We start from the raw sequence: 15,000 nt of genomic DNA on the forward strand, positions 1-15,000 counted from the left end.
ACACTTTTCTAAACTCTTTCTATCCTCGTATCTCCTAGTATTTCTAAATCATAACTCTAAAATCAGACATATGTTATCAGACGGTGCAGTGTTCTATTTCTACACAAATATAGGATGTACAACTAACAAGAAAGAACTGAACCCCTAAACAATCTCTTGAGTGAATTCTAACAAGGAAAAAGTTTTATACTAGCGTCCTTTAAACATTAATAGAGTACTTAGTTATTGGACAGGGTGTATATTGATTTATAAAAACTTAAAACACTGTAATAAAGAGTATCTTTTTTTTTGGGGGGGGGGGGGCGGTGGGAGGAGGCAGTGGGGGGGGGGGGTGTTAAAAGTGTTTTCTATCACAATTTATATAAGCCCATGGCCCCATTCCCTTTCGAATCAATAATAATGATAATAATAATAATAATAATAATAATAATAATAATAATAATAATAATAATAATAATGATATTTACCATTTCTAATACTACTAGCTAAGCTACAATACCGGTGGAAAAGCATGATCCCGTAAGCCCAAGGGCTCCAACAAGGGAAAATAGTCCAGTGAGGAAAGGAATTAGGAAATAAATAAACTACATGACAATTAATGAATAATGAATATAAAATACCTCAAGATCGGTAACAACGTTAAAATAGACTAGTCACATATAAAATATGAAAAGAGACTTATGATGTCAGCCCGTTTAAACTAAAAACATTCTTTGCAAGTTAGGCAATCTTAGTTGTGTTTATACATTCCCATTTGCATTCACTATATACAGGATGACACAGGTTCTATCTGGCGTTATTTATGTATGTATTTCTGTTTATTTACACCTATGTTTACAACCCATATGCCCATATGAATTTTTTTATTATTTGAAAGTTTGACGTATAATTAATTGGTGTCAGGATGGGGCCCTTTATTATTGGAACTCGACGGAAGATTCCCTTCCATCATAACTGATTCGTCCACCGCTTTTGGATGAAGGCATTCAGTTATACGTTATGTTGCGTGTTGCGATTATAAGACCCTTCGCTTTTTTTATAGAAAAGTTATTAACTGTAATTGATTAAAAAATAACCATTGCATATGAATGGGTACAATGAATTTTGTATATTTCTATAAGCACATTTAATTATATAAACATACGTGTATGTATGTATGTATGTATGTATGTGTGTGTATATATATATATATATATATATATATATATATATATATATATATATATATATATGCAACCCTAACTGGAAAGGCAGAATGCTACAACCCTAAGGGCTCCATCAGGGGAAAGGAAACAATCACAGTGTTGAAAGGAAATACAGGAGAAACCAATAAACTATAAGTTGAAAATACAAAACTATATAAAATATATCAAAATAATTAACACCAAGTTAACCTGTTCAAGAATAAAGCATTTCCAAAGGTTTGAACTTCCAAAGCTCTATTAATTAAATCGCCAGATCAGGAAGATCACTCAACAATCTCGCTACAGCTGGAATAAAGCTTCTAGAATACTGTGTAGTATTGTCTTGTGATGGAGAAGGCCAGACTATTAGAATTAACTGAATACCTAGTACTACGTACAAGATGGTAAAACCTTGGAAGATCTGAACACAAAGGATGACCAGATATATGAAAAACCCTATGCAACATGCTCAAAGTAATTAATATCCAGATCAGATGTGATAAATTTAAAAGGCTGCAAGTTTTTATCTACCAAATTAAGATGAGAGTCAGCAGCTGAAGACCAGAAAGGAGAACAATATTCAAAGTATGGTAGAATGAAAGAACTAAATTATTCATATGTTTATATATATATATATATTATATATATATATATATATATATATATATATATATATAATATATATATATATATATATATATATATATATATATATATATATATATATATATATATATATATATATATATATATATATATATGTATGTATATACATACATATATATATATATATATATATATATATATATATATATATATATATATATATATGTGTGTGTGAGTGTTTGTACACATAATTATGCATACATTTAATATATATATATATATATATATATATATATATATATATATATATATATATATATATATAATTCAATTTATAGATACGGTAAACGCAAAGTCGCTTAAATGAAAAAAAAATAACACTTTTCTTTTCTAACCAACATCAATTAAGTAGAGTGCATGAAAATATACACACATAAGTGATCTCTGTCACAGTAGGCTAATTATAGAAGTGCTTATGGCCTTACATACCGACCACCTACGCCTCTCCTCCTCTCTCTCCTCTCTCTCTCTCTCTCTCCTCTCTCTCTCTCTCTCTCTCTCTCTCTCTAAGTTTATCTCACCTAGAATGGTATAATTTATGAATCTATCTCCTGATGATCCTAAATTCAATTGCAGCTTGAACAGTACTAAAATATTTGTGGAATTTGAAAGTAGAGAGAGGAGAGAGAGAGAGAGAGAGAGAGAGAGAGAGAGAGAGAGAGAGAGAGAGAGAGAGAGAGAGAGAGAGAGTTCCGTATAATGATTAAAATTCTTTTTTCCCGCAGCAGACAATACTGATATTTTCTATCAACTAAAACCTTTTACTATTTCCTAATAATGCAGATTTAATAATTTTCCCATCTGAAAAATATTCGAACAAAAAAAAACATATTCAGTGCCCACGAAAATAAAAAATATTTATTTAATATTCATACCCAAAAATTTGTTTCATTATTATCATCATTAAAACCAATAATGGAAATGCTATCATCATCATGAAAATGTTCATTAGCAGGCATAGATGCTCACCATTAAAACAGCAACAACAACAATAATAACAAAACTACTGCTACAGCCGTTTCCCTCTACTAAGATACTGCCTTTTAACTCGAGACTTTTTCTTATACGTGTCAGCTGATATTTCCACAACCCCATCAAAGCCTTTTAGGGTAGTTTTCGATGAAAAGATTTCTTCAGGTACTTCCAAGACTTTATAAGAGAGAGAGAGAGAGAGAGAGAGAGAGAGAGAGAGAGAGAGAGAGAGGAGAGAGAGAGAGAGAGAGAGAGAGAGAGAGAGAGAGAGAGATGGTACTTCAGAAGCATTTTCGGTGAGCCCGAGCCTAATGGTCCGCATCCGTTGTGGGGAGAGAGAGAGAGAGAGAGAGAGAGAGAGAGAGAGAGAGAGAGAGAGAGAGAGAGAGAGAGAGAGAGGAGAGAGAATATCTCGATTCATTTTAGAATTCAATTTACTCGCTGTCCTCATAACATTCCACTCTGCTTTAGCATCATTTCAGCTAGACACATAAATCGTGTTGTTAATTTAATCTATTTAAAGGCTGCATTGACTGCAGCGTTTGGTTCACCAGAACTTGAACTGAGTCCGGTAAAAAAAAACCGAATTAGATAAAGAGAATTGCTAATGACAATGGAATAAGCAGCCAAATTAAGTAGTTGAATCGAGGGACTTCTAAAGTTCAACCTTGCAACTAATGATTTTATGTTGAACAGGCTGACATAAGTCTCTTTTTATAGGTAATCTATGAAAGATAAATTCTAATGTTGCTACCGTTCTGAGAATATTTTATTTTAATTGTTTATTGCTTCGCTTGTAGTTTACTTATTCCCTTATTTTCTTTCCTCACTGGGCTATTTTCACTGGTGACTTATTTCCTTATTTTCTTTCCTCACTAGGCTATTTTCCCTGGTGATTTATTTCCTTATTTTCTTTCCTCACTGGGCTATTTTCCCTGGTGGGGCCCTTGGGATTATAAAATCCTGCTTTTCCATCTAGGGTTGTAGTTTAGATAATAATAATAATAATAATAATAATAATAATAATAATAATAATGTGAAAAAACGGAAGAACAAAACTCTCTAAAGGCAACGTCTTTTCATCTGTTATTAAGGGGATGACCCAAGGAATGATAAGTCTATAGTCACAACGATGTTCACTCTTTGACTTCTGAATCAACGTTGGAGTCCTACAGCAGGTTTATACCCATATCCACACTGTACTCAACACTTCTACTGTATATTGGGTACGGTCTTGCACTTTTTGCCTATCATTTCAACACAGCCTTCAATTTATCTTCCCTCTTACCGTACACTTTTTTTTTTTAAACCAACAAATCCACTCGTATTCTCTGCATGGAATCTAACCACCAGAAAAAAATGTCATTTTTTAACTTGCTAATTTCATAGCGTCATTGTTACATAGCTGAATTTATGGATGCGTTAATTATTCTCAATATCAAAGACTTGTGTTGTTTTGACAATAGCTTCCTGTAGTTCATTTGTTTGCTAAGATCATTTCACGTCACATATCTTTGATGGACTCGTATCTCTTTTCTAAGATTCATCCGTTCCCTCATCCTATCACTTACTGTCCACTGGATTCAATCATAAATATTTGTGTGAATCGTCAGTTATCGTTTTCAAATATCGATACTGACATTCAACCTTTCATCTACCTGACTGCCATTTAACAAACAAATCCTTCATTTCCTCACCTTTCTCCTATTACACACATTTTGAAACGTTCACTAGTATTAGTAACTCATAATGAGTAACACAACTAAGACAATCATCAGCAAATAATAAGCCTTTCAGATTGCATTCAGAACTTTTATTATTTTCTCAGCAAAATGCTCAACCCTTTTCCTGACTCTCATTAGCTTTCAAACCACAAATATATCAAATAGCTATTGAGATTGGCAACTCTCACTTTACATATTAAAACATAAGCTTCCGTTTTATCTTATATAATTCTAAATGTTCCCAAGCACATCGATAGCCTTATCTTTTTTGTAATTTTCTTTCATGTACTGTACCCCGCATACAGTTTTTATTTTACTTCAACGCATTGCTTCATAGCAAGCACATGATTACGAAATTCTTTATAGAGAACCAGATTGCTTTAAGTTATTTTACTCCCCTGATTTACTTTTGTCTGAATATTTATCTTGCTTGAGGGTACAATCGGGCATACTATTCTAACTTATTTCTCTTCCTGTTTTTTCTTTCCAGTATATGAAAGATCTAATGTAATGTTGTTACTGTTCTTAAAATATTTTATTTTGATTGTTCATTACTCTTCTTCTAGTTTTGTATTTCCTTGTTTCCTTTCATCACTAGGCTATTTTTCAGTTGTTGGAGCCCTTGGGCTAATAGCATTATGTTTTTCCAACTAGAATTGTAGCTTAGCAATTAATAATAATAATAATAATAATAATGATAATAATAATAATAATAATAATAATAATAATAATAATAATAATATTCTTCGCAATCATTGATTTGTAAAGACATATTACAATTTCTCCTTTACTTCGAGATAATGGATTTTTTTTTTTTTTTTAATTCCCGCTACATACTATTAAGTATTCAAACAATATATTTACAGAAACTGAAAGCGTGAACCATGGAGGCTCCTGGCGCTTTGATACCACATACTCTAATATATACAATTTTTCAATTTACTCTAATGTATAACATTTTTCAATTTATTCTCATGCATTGTATTCATTGTTTCATCTATTACTGACTTACATATTTTGATCATATCTTACTATGGTTTGTATTGTCTTGTTTCCTTTATTGATAGATTTATCGCTATAACTTCAATAATTTTGAAATATTTTGGTCATTTTATGACCTTTACGTTTTCCTGGAGTCACATTATCTTGATAATAAATAATAAATCCCCTTTGAAATAGACTCATTCGATCAGTTCCATTAATTCTAATGATGCATATCAACTTAAGTGCTACCTTCAGTCCACACGAATTTACCACTTGAAGGCTGTTCTAACCATTTTACCTGGTTGCAGATTTCCGACGTGTGTCCCAGAAATCTGGAGTTCCATCCACCAACCAGATGCCAATGCGTGGGCATGTGTGAGAGTATGTACACGTTATATTAATCCTCTAATTAATCACATAGTTCAACTAGTCTTTGCTCCACCGCGGCTCACTTCGCTGGCGATTCAACATTATCTCATTACTCCTCTGTTCTGGCAAGTGGCACATGTTGCGCTACGCGTGTAAGCCGAGTGGGCAAGTAAACCTGCATTCATCATTCTCAGATCACTTTCCTGTTGTTATTATTATTATTATTATTATTATTATTATTATTATTAATTGCTAAGCTACAACCCTAGTTGGAAAAGCAGGATGCCACAAGCCCAGGGGCTCCAATAAGGAAAATAGCCCAGTGAGGAAAGGAATCAAATAAAAATAAAATATTTCAAGAACAGCAACAACAGCACAGACAGCGATATCCTGGAAGTCATCATGCATCGGGCATAAGGGTTCCTGGCTGGTAGGTGGACTGCCAGATTTCTGGGACGCAAGTCGGAATACTACAGCATGTCCCAGTTACAGCTAACACAGAGTAGTAACCTTCCTAGTGCAACTATTATCTCATTGTTTCTTTTAGTAATTCTGCCATTTTCTATTTAAGAGAAGGATTTGGGGTTGTGAAGATCATATCGTGATCCTCCATGTTCTGCATTACCCCTTTTTGATCTGCAAAATAAAATGGAACTCCATGTCTTTTTTCCCGGAAGTTATCCTTCAGGTAAAATAAAGTTTTTAATGTTCTGAATACTTTTTACTTTTACTTTGACGGTTGCTTTTCTGATCCCATACAGCAGGGAAACCCCACTCTCTACAGGACCTCCACTGTCGTTATGTATTGTTCGTTCAGAGTATTCAGCGTTTCATATCATGTATTGCTCATTTACTGTTGAATCGTCACTGTCATACGTCTCGTGGAATAAGAGTCTTCAGTTTCCTCTTGAAAGCCTTAATGTCTTCAATGATTCGGATGTCTCGTGGGAGCTTATTGTATAGTCTCAGGGCCGCATATTTAAAGGCTCTGGAACCTACAGTAGACATTTATCTAGGTTCCAATAGTTTGAAACTATCTGTTACTATCCTCGTGTCGACACTACTTTGGACAACCGGTTTTGATAACTTGGTGGGTATTCTATATACTTTAAATTCAATTCTCGCTTTAATCGGCAGCCAGTGTAAATCAATTAGTATAGGGGTGATCCTTTCTCTAGGTGGGGCACCTTTTATCAGTCTTGCTCCTCTGTTTATTATGTTTTGTAATTTCTTAAGTTGTACTTTTGGTAAATTGTAATAGATGGAGTTGCAATAGTCAATCTTGGTAATAACACAGTTTATCACAAGTTTCTTCATAGAATTTTCATCCAGGTACTTTATTTATAAAAGCAATATTTCTTAGATGATACCCAGAAGTATTTACTACATTATCTACTTGGGCCTTGAGAGACAAGTTACAGTAAAGAATTACACCTAGATCACGAACTTTACTAGATATCGGCACTGATTCATTATTTATGTTCATTTGAATATCACCCAAGCTTCTCACGCTGTTTCTCTTACCTACCACCATGAACTCAGTTTTGTTCTATTTAGCCTAATTTTAATTGTTTAATTGTCATCCATTCTCTAACACTATAACGGATTCGATTTAGAGTTTCAGTAGTGTCATCTATATCATTTATGGAAAAGTAAAATTGTGTGCCTTGTCCAAGCTAGTTAACCATGTTTCATATAATGCTAATATGTCCAAATATTTCTCGTTTATCACTTACAGAACGTATATTTACAAAGCCACAGTTTATGACGTCCTTAGTAACCATGATCAGTATTTTCTACAAGTTACTTCTTTCCATGAAGCTGATCATTACAGAACCTTTGCACTTTTCTTCCAAGGATTTTAGTCTAATAATTAATTTTCATATCGACTGTTAATTTGATTATCAATTTGTCTCTATACTGTTTAAATACATTTAATACAATGGGCCACATAAAGAAACCTTGTTTCACCCTTTTAATACTCTTGTTTCCCCCTCCCAGTATATATCCCTTTATGAAACAACAAAATCTTCCTAAAATATATCCTATAACGATCTCTGTGTGATCCCCTCGCCTTCTCTTCTTTAGTCCCTGTTGCTGTACGGCAGAGTCGCTCAGTTGGATTCAGAAGGTAATCCCATTATCAAGGCACACTTTGAATCCTAATAGCTGGTGGTGTTGGCCCTCACTGCGCGAATTCACTTTACGCTGGATAAAGACGACTAATTGATTGGAGAGAAACAGTCGCGTTCAATTATCTGAGGCGACACACCAACCAACAGACTGTTTTGATCTTGTTCCAAATGTAGAATAGAACGAGGCAGGATGACATGAGAGCTTTCATATTGGAAGAGCTGTGCTTCCTTATGTGTTTTTTTTTTTTTCGATAGTTAATGGTATTATGAGGATACTAAAAAGTTAGAATGAGAATGAAATAAGGGGAGATTATACAGGCGATATATGGAGCTATATAGGTAGTAGGTTGGCCAGGGCACCAGCCACCCGTTGAGATACTACCACTAGAGAGTTACCGGGGGGGGGGGGGGCTTTGACTGTCCAGACAGTACTACATTGGATCCTTCTCTCTGTTTACGTATCATTTGCCCTTTGCCTACACCGAATAGTCTTGCCTATTCTTTAAATATTCTCTTCTGTCCTCACATACCTGACAACACTGAGATTACCAAACAATTCTTCTTCACCCAAGGAGTTAACTACTACATTTTAATTGTTCAGTGGCCACTTTCCTCTTGGTAAGGGTATAAGAGACTCTTTAGCTATGGTAAGCAGATTTTCTAGGACACTCCAAAAGCAAACCATTATTCTCTAGAAATGGCTAGTACCATAGCCTTTGTACCCTGGTCTTTCACTGTATTGGGGTAGCGTTCTCTTTCTTGAGGGTACACTCGGGCATACTATTCTATCTCATTTCTCTTCCTCTTGTTTTGTTAAGTTTTTATAGTTTCTATAGGAAATATTTATTTTAATGTTGTTACAGTTCTTAAAACATCTTTAATTTTCCTTGTTTCCTTTCCTCAATGGGCTATTTTCCCTATTGGGGCCCTTGGGTTTATAGCATCCTGCTTTTTTAACTAGGGTTGTAGCCAACGAAGTAATAATAATAATAATAATAATAATAATAATAATAATGATATACAAAAGCAAACACAAAAATTAACTTCAACACAACATTACACACACATGACTGGCCATGGAAAGGGAGGAAAGGGTCTCGGAAAGGGAGACGCCCAGCGTCACAGAAAAGTGCTTTGTGGTAATATGCAGGGTATCAATTAAGCCTTTGTAAACTTTGGTCCTGAAAAAACCTTTTTCATTATTTGTTCTTTTTTATATCACAGAACTGATTTTACATTGGTTACGGAAGTCTGCTACGCGCTGCCTAAATAAATCCATAGATATCTAAATTTCAAATGGGAAAATTTTGCTAAAACGAGTAAACTAACTTACGAACGTCTTGTGAATAGGATGCAAGATGTTTCATATCCCTATTTCTGTTCTATTCAGAGGCTTAATTTTAGAATTACAAATACATGTCATACTGTAATTCCTCTGACCATAATCTGTTTATGTTTTTTTTCGGCATATTCTTCAAGTATTTTCTTCTTTCCTCAGACAACTCACGAAACTAAGCATACAACACCTTAAACTAGGACTTAAGTGGGTAACTATTTCAACTGTTAAGTTGAAGTGTGGGTAGAAAAGTCTCTTCAGTTATGGCCAGCAAGAGCAAGAGAACAAACCAGTGTTCTCCTGTCTTGGAAAGTGTCATAACTTAATGACATTCTATTGTTTTTAGGTACAGTAAGGACATGGGAGAACAGGTCAGACAGCAGGCCATTAATCAACCTTAGAAAATTATGGGCACTTAATAACCAAACTTGAAACAATCAATTGCATGATGTCTATCAATTGCAGTACCAAAATATCAATTGACAGCCAGAAATATTAGGATTTGAACAAATACAATAGAAGCCATAAGTTACGGGAAGTTATTTAAACATAACTCTTTGCAACAGCATAATGACTTTTGACTGAACAATTTCTAAAACAAAATACAATATATGATGAAGAAAATATTTATGGCGTTCCACCTATATACTGTAAAACCCAAAAAGAGATATAGAAATATAAAAACAATAATTATGGAAATCCACTCGTATACAGTAAAACACTCAAGAAGAGAGAAAATTAAAATCATCAGTACTCACTGGCATTACAGTCGTAGGCGTTGATGCACTCCGAAGTCCTGAACTGATGGATAAGGGCGGTCTTACCAACGCCCGTCGCGCCTAGGATGGCCATTCGGAAACTGCAGACGGGCTCCGCCTCTCCTGCGGAGTCTGGAGTCGCTACCTGCTGGGGTGATAGAGAATATTGTCCGATATGAGGTAACGGTCTTAAGCGACATAAAATTAATAATTCAGGGGAGAATTTCGGAACATATTTCTTAAAAAAAAAAAAAAAAAAAAAAAAAAAAAAAAAAATCGGGGAAGTATTTCGGAACGTATTGGAAGATCATTGAAGATTAGTGATGAATGAATAGTCATGAATATCTGGTAGTAGCCTACTATTGAACTATGGAGCACCATCTACAGTAAGGTTAATTTCCTCACATGGCATCCAAAGTTGTTGAATATTACTTCACATAAATATACACACTTATATACTTCCTACAATAAAATGTATAATAAAGAATAGCTCTATGTATCTAGATATAAATGTATACATAAATGTGTGTGTATATATATATATATATATATATATATATATATATATATATATATATATATATATATATATATATATGTATGTATATACACAAAACTAAAGACAAACATTAAAACTTTATCCATGCTCAAATACATCAAGTGCCACCAATATTCCAAACTATCAAAAAGAAAATATTCTTTGAAACGTATTTTTAGTCATTTGAGAGAAATAAAAGCATATATATATAATAAACATATATATGATATATATATGATATATATATATATATATATATAGATATATATATATATATATATATATATATATATATATATATATATATATATATATATATATATATACACAGCAGTATATATATAAAACATATGATTTAGTTCATAAAACAAAAACAAGTTTATATACCAAATACCTTTTTTTAATTTAAAAGAAAAGAATAGCACCTGAAATACATTAACTATATTGTGATTCTTATGTACATCAATTCCGCATTCTAAGACACAGAGGTATCCAAGTGGGTATTTTACTGGAAAAAAATCTGATGACATAAGCCTATAAAAATATATAAATATGTACCCATAATGGAACGTTTCTGAGCTTGTTTACAACACACATAGCCACCTTGTAACATTGATAAAAAAGGTCATAATTGTTCATAAACCAGAAGTCATATTTGACGGGTTTACTGCCTTGTCTGATTTCGCAGATAAAAGTTAGCGAGAAAAAAAATTTCGATTTACGTGACAAGTACTTCAGAAAAACTCTTTTGGAAGTTGTATGTACATGGCCCGAAAGGGGGTCATAAGTGTCAAGGTATCTATAAACAACATGTAATCGTCGACCTTGAAGGCTGAGCTGACCATATGTCTCGGTTGCCCTTTTCTGATTTATGTCTTAGAAATCTGGAGTTCCACCCAGCAACCAAGTACCCTTTAGTTCCTCCGCCCAGCCAATGTGTGTATGCGCATTACACCAATCATCTAATTAATTGTTTATTTCAACTAATTACAAAGCGACAGGATCTTGATTTACAAATTTCCTAAAGTATTGTCAAGACATAAGACAGCCCAATCTCAATTTCAAAGTATCTAATAGGCCTCGTAAATCCCATGAGATCCAATCTACCCGCATTTATTGCAGAGTCCAGCAATCCTCAGATTATATGGATTTATCTTTCAGTATTTTGACACCTCGTATCGTCCATATATGGGTTCTTGCAATTTTCAATGTGAATTGGTGTCCAGGACTCTGGAGTTGATCTTCTAGAAGCAACATTGGGACATCTTTAGACCCTCCAAAAACTTAGTCATTTATCTTCCTCATTCACACGGGGATTCCCAAGATCAGGCCACATTTTAGAACGTTCTTCTTGCTTCAATATTCCTCGACTATTAATTTTTCATGTAGTGTAATTCCCACTACAATTCTTTCCCAGCAATTTTTAAATCTTACCCTCTTTGCTATTGATCTAAATATGGACATCAGGTTACCAGTTCAATTGGGCCCTGGATTAAAGATAGACAATTAACCTGATTTCTACTTGCAATCACCGTTTCTTACAAAAATGAAATTTGAATTAAAGTTTACCATATCACAAAATAAGAATAACATTCTAAATGAAAACCAGATTTCAAATTGATGGTAAAAAACCTACCTAGCATGTTTCAGTTAACAAGTGCATTGCTGAAGTAACAGTATATTACATATAATAATCAATATCTTTACAATAATTACAAAATATGGAAACAAACTACAGTCAAACGATGCCATAAAAACACTGAGAAATACAGCAAACATTGATGATAAACATTCTGTGATAAAACATCGACATATACAGTGATACCATTGAACAAAATCATTTAGATAATATATTGGTAATAAAATGAACACAAAACATATATATATATATATATATATATATATATATATATATATATATATATATATATATATATATATATATATACTGTACTATATATATATATATATATATATATATATATATATATATATATATATATATTCTTAACAAAAATATCTTAAACATGACATGGAAAATTACTCTAGTTAAATATTAATAATAATAATAATAATAATAATAATAATAATAATAATAATAATAATAATAATAATAACAAAAAATGAGCAAACACTGAAATATGGAAAAGTGCATCAATATTATTTACGATACAAAAAGGACACTGATATGATGTACATTCAGAAAACTAATATTATTAAATAACAACAAATTTCTTTCTGGATATGGTGAACGAAAGTAAAATACACACACGTCCAATTAAATACAATATAAATATGTATATATATATATATATATATATATATATATATATATATATATATATTATATATATTTATGTATATATATATATATACACATATTTATACTCATATATACATATATATATACATACATACATACATATACATATATATATATATATATATATATATATATATATATATATATATATATATATATATATATTTATATATCTATATATATATATATATATATATATATATATATATATATACACACACACACACACACACACACACACATATATATATATATATATATATATATATATATATATATATACGTATATACTGTATATATGTATATATATACATATATATAAATCTATATATATGTATATATATATGTATATATATTGTGTGTGTGTTTGTACAAATACAGTTCTTCAGATATCAGTGTTATACATCCATTAAAATCTATATACAGAGAGTAAGGCACAGCAAACACTCAGTGCGTGTGATATTTGAACAGAAGGAAAAGAATCGTGAACAGGGGCGTCTCGATGGGTGTGCAAACAGCTTCAGGTAGTGTGCAGTAATTACCGTTCACTTGAGAGAACAAACATTTATTTAATAACTCCAGGAAGTAAGATATAGTGACTGACACTCAGTGAATATCTCTGTGTGACTTCAGGAGCAATATGAGAGAGAGAGAGAGAGAGAGAGAGAGAGAGAGAGAGAGAGAGAGAGAGAGAGAGAGAGAGAGAGAGAGAGAGAGAGTTTTATTGTTAAAATCAAACCGTTTTCCGGAACCAATAACAAAAATTATCCACAATGTTCTCCAATACCTGGTTAAGAACATAATATAAGATAAAACATCTCCATTGTGTTAAGAACAAGGAAGACTGGTATTTTGATAACACAATAACCATATCAATTACAATGGTGCTTGGTTGATATCTATATTCAAATTTAGTAGATCATTAGGTTTTTAAATTTCAATTAATTATAGGGTTTTTTGGGCGGTTTTAACTGATTAAATAATACTTCTCCTATCCTTAAAAATAACATAAAAGGAAAGACAGAAGGAAAAGAGTTAGCATGATGTCTCTATTGCGTTATCGGAATGCGTATTTTTCATCATATGACATCATTATATGAAATCTATAATCGCATCTTTAGTAAACAAGCCACGAAATTCCACTTTTCCAAAATAAATAATTGACGCGGGGTTGTACTATAAAAAAATTGTCTATTGGTGTCTCGATTAAGTTTATATAAATTTCCAAATTGTGGAATTTTTTTTTTTTCACTGTATTTCTTGAGTCAATTAACCAGCTATGTTTCAAAAGAAAGTATGTAATTGCTAATAATATAATTCCATTAACACTATTAACTAGTAATGTCTGTTAATAATTTGGAAGACCGATCCAGTCTTAGAAATATATTTTCTTTCTCGTTCTCTCTCTCAAACTGGCACATAAACACAAACAGAGTATTTGTTGTGTCTAAAATTTGTAGATAATATCCCTCCGAAAAAAAACAAACAGAGTATTTGTTGTGTCTAAAATTTGTAGATAATATCCCTCCGAAAAAAAAAAAACAACTTCCATTTAGTTTTCAGGAAGAGATGACTACTACAACTCAGTTCCATTTAATATATGATGCAGACAGCTGTTTCGACCAACCTTTTTTCTTTTTTTTTGCACATGGATCTTCGTCAGGGCTAATATTGTTGAACGATCGAATCACACTTTAACATGAAAAGTTATGACGGTGAAATTAGAAAATGCATAAATATTTGGAAATTCCAAAGTTTGACGAATAGAAATTTCAAGATTGTTTATAATGGTCGATAAAAGGAAATTGCGAGGTAAATGATCTATTGCAAGGATAATCTTTCAATCTATATGATGTGCACCTTGGCATATTTAAATAAAAACCATAGAGCTGTCACTTACCAAAGTAGTGGATATATATATATATATATATATATATATATATATATATATATATATATACATTATATATACAGTATATATACTGTATATATATATATATATATATATATA

The 15,000-nt window shown here is 32.1% G+C and overlaps 1 pseudogene; it reads right to left on the reverse strand.

Annotated features, from left to right (window-relative positions):
- The window catches only part of LOC137618475 (uncharacterized), a 184,946-nt pseudogene that overhangs the window by 103,686 nt on the left and 66,260 nt on the right, over positions 1-15,000 (reverse strand).

The sequence above is a fragment of the Palaemon carinicauda genome, chromosome 24 (genome assembly GCF_036898095.1).
Source record: "Palaemon carinicauda isolate YSFRI2023 chromosome 24, ASM3689809v2, whole genome shotgun sequence".
Lineage (NCBI taxonomy): Eukaryota > Metazoa > Arthropoda > Malacostraca > Decapoda > Palaemonidae > Palaemon > Palaemon carinicauda.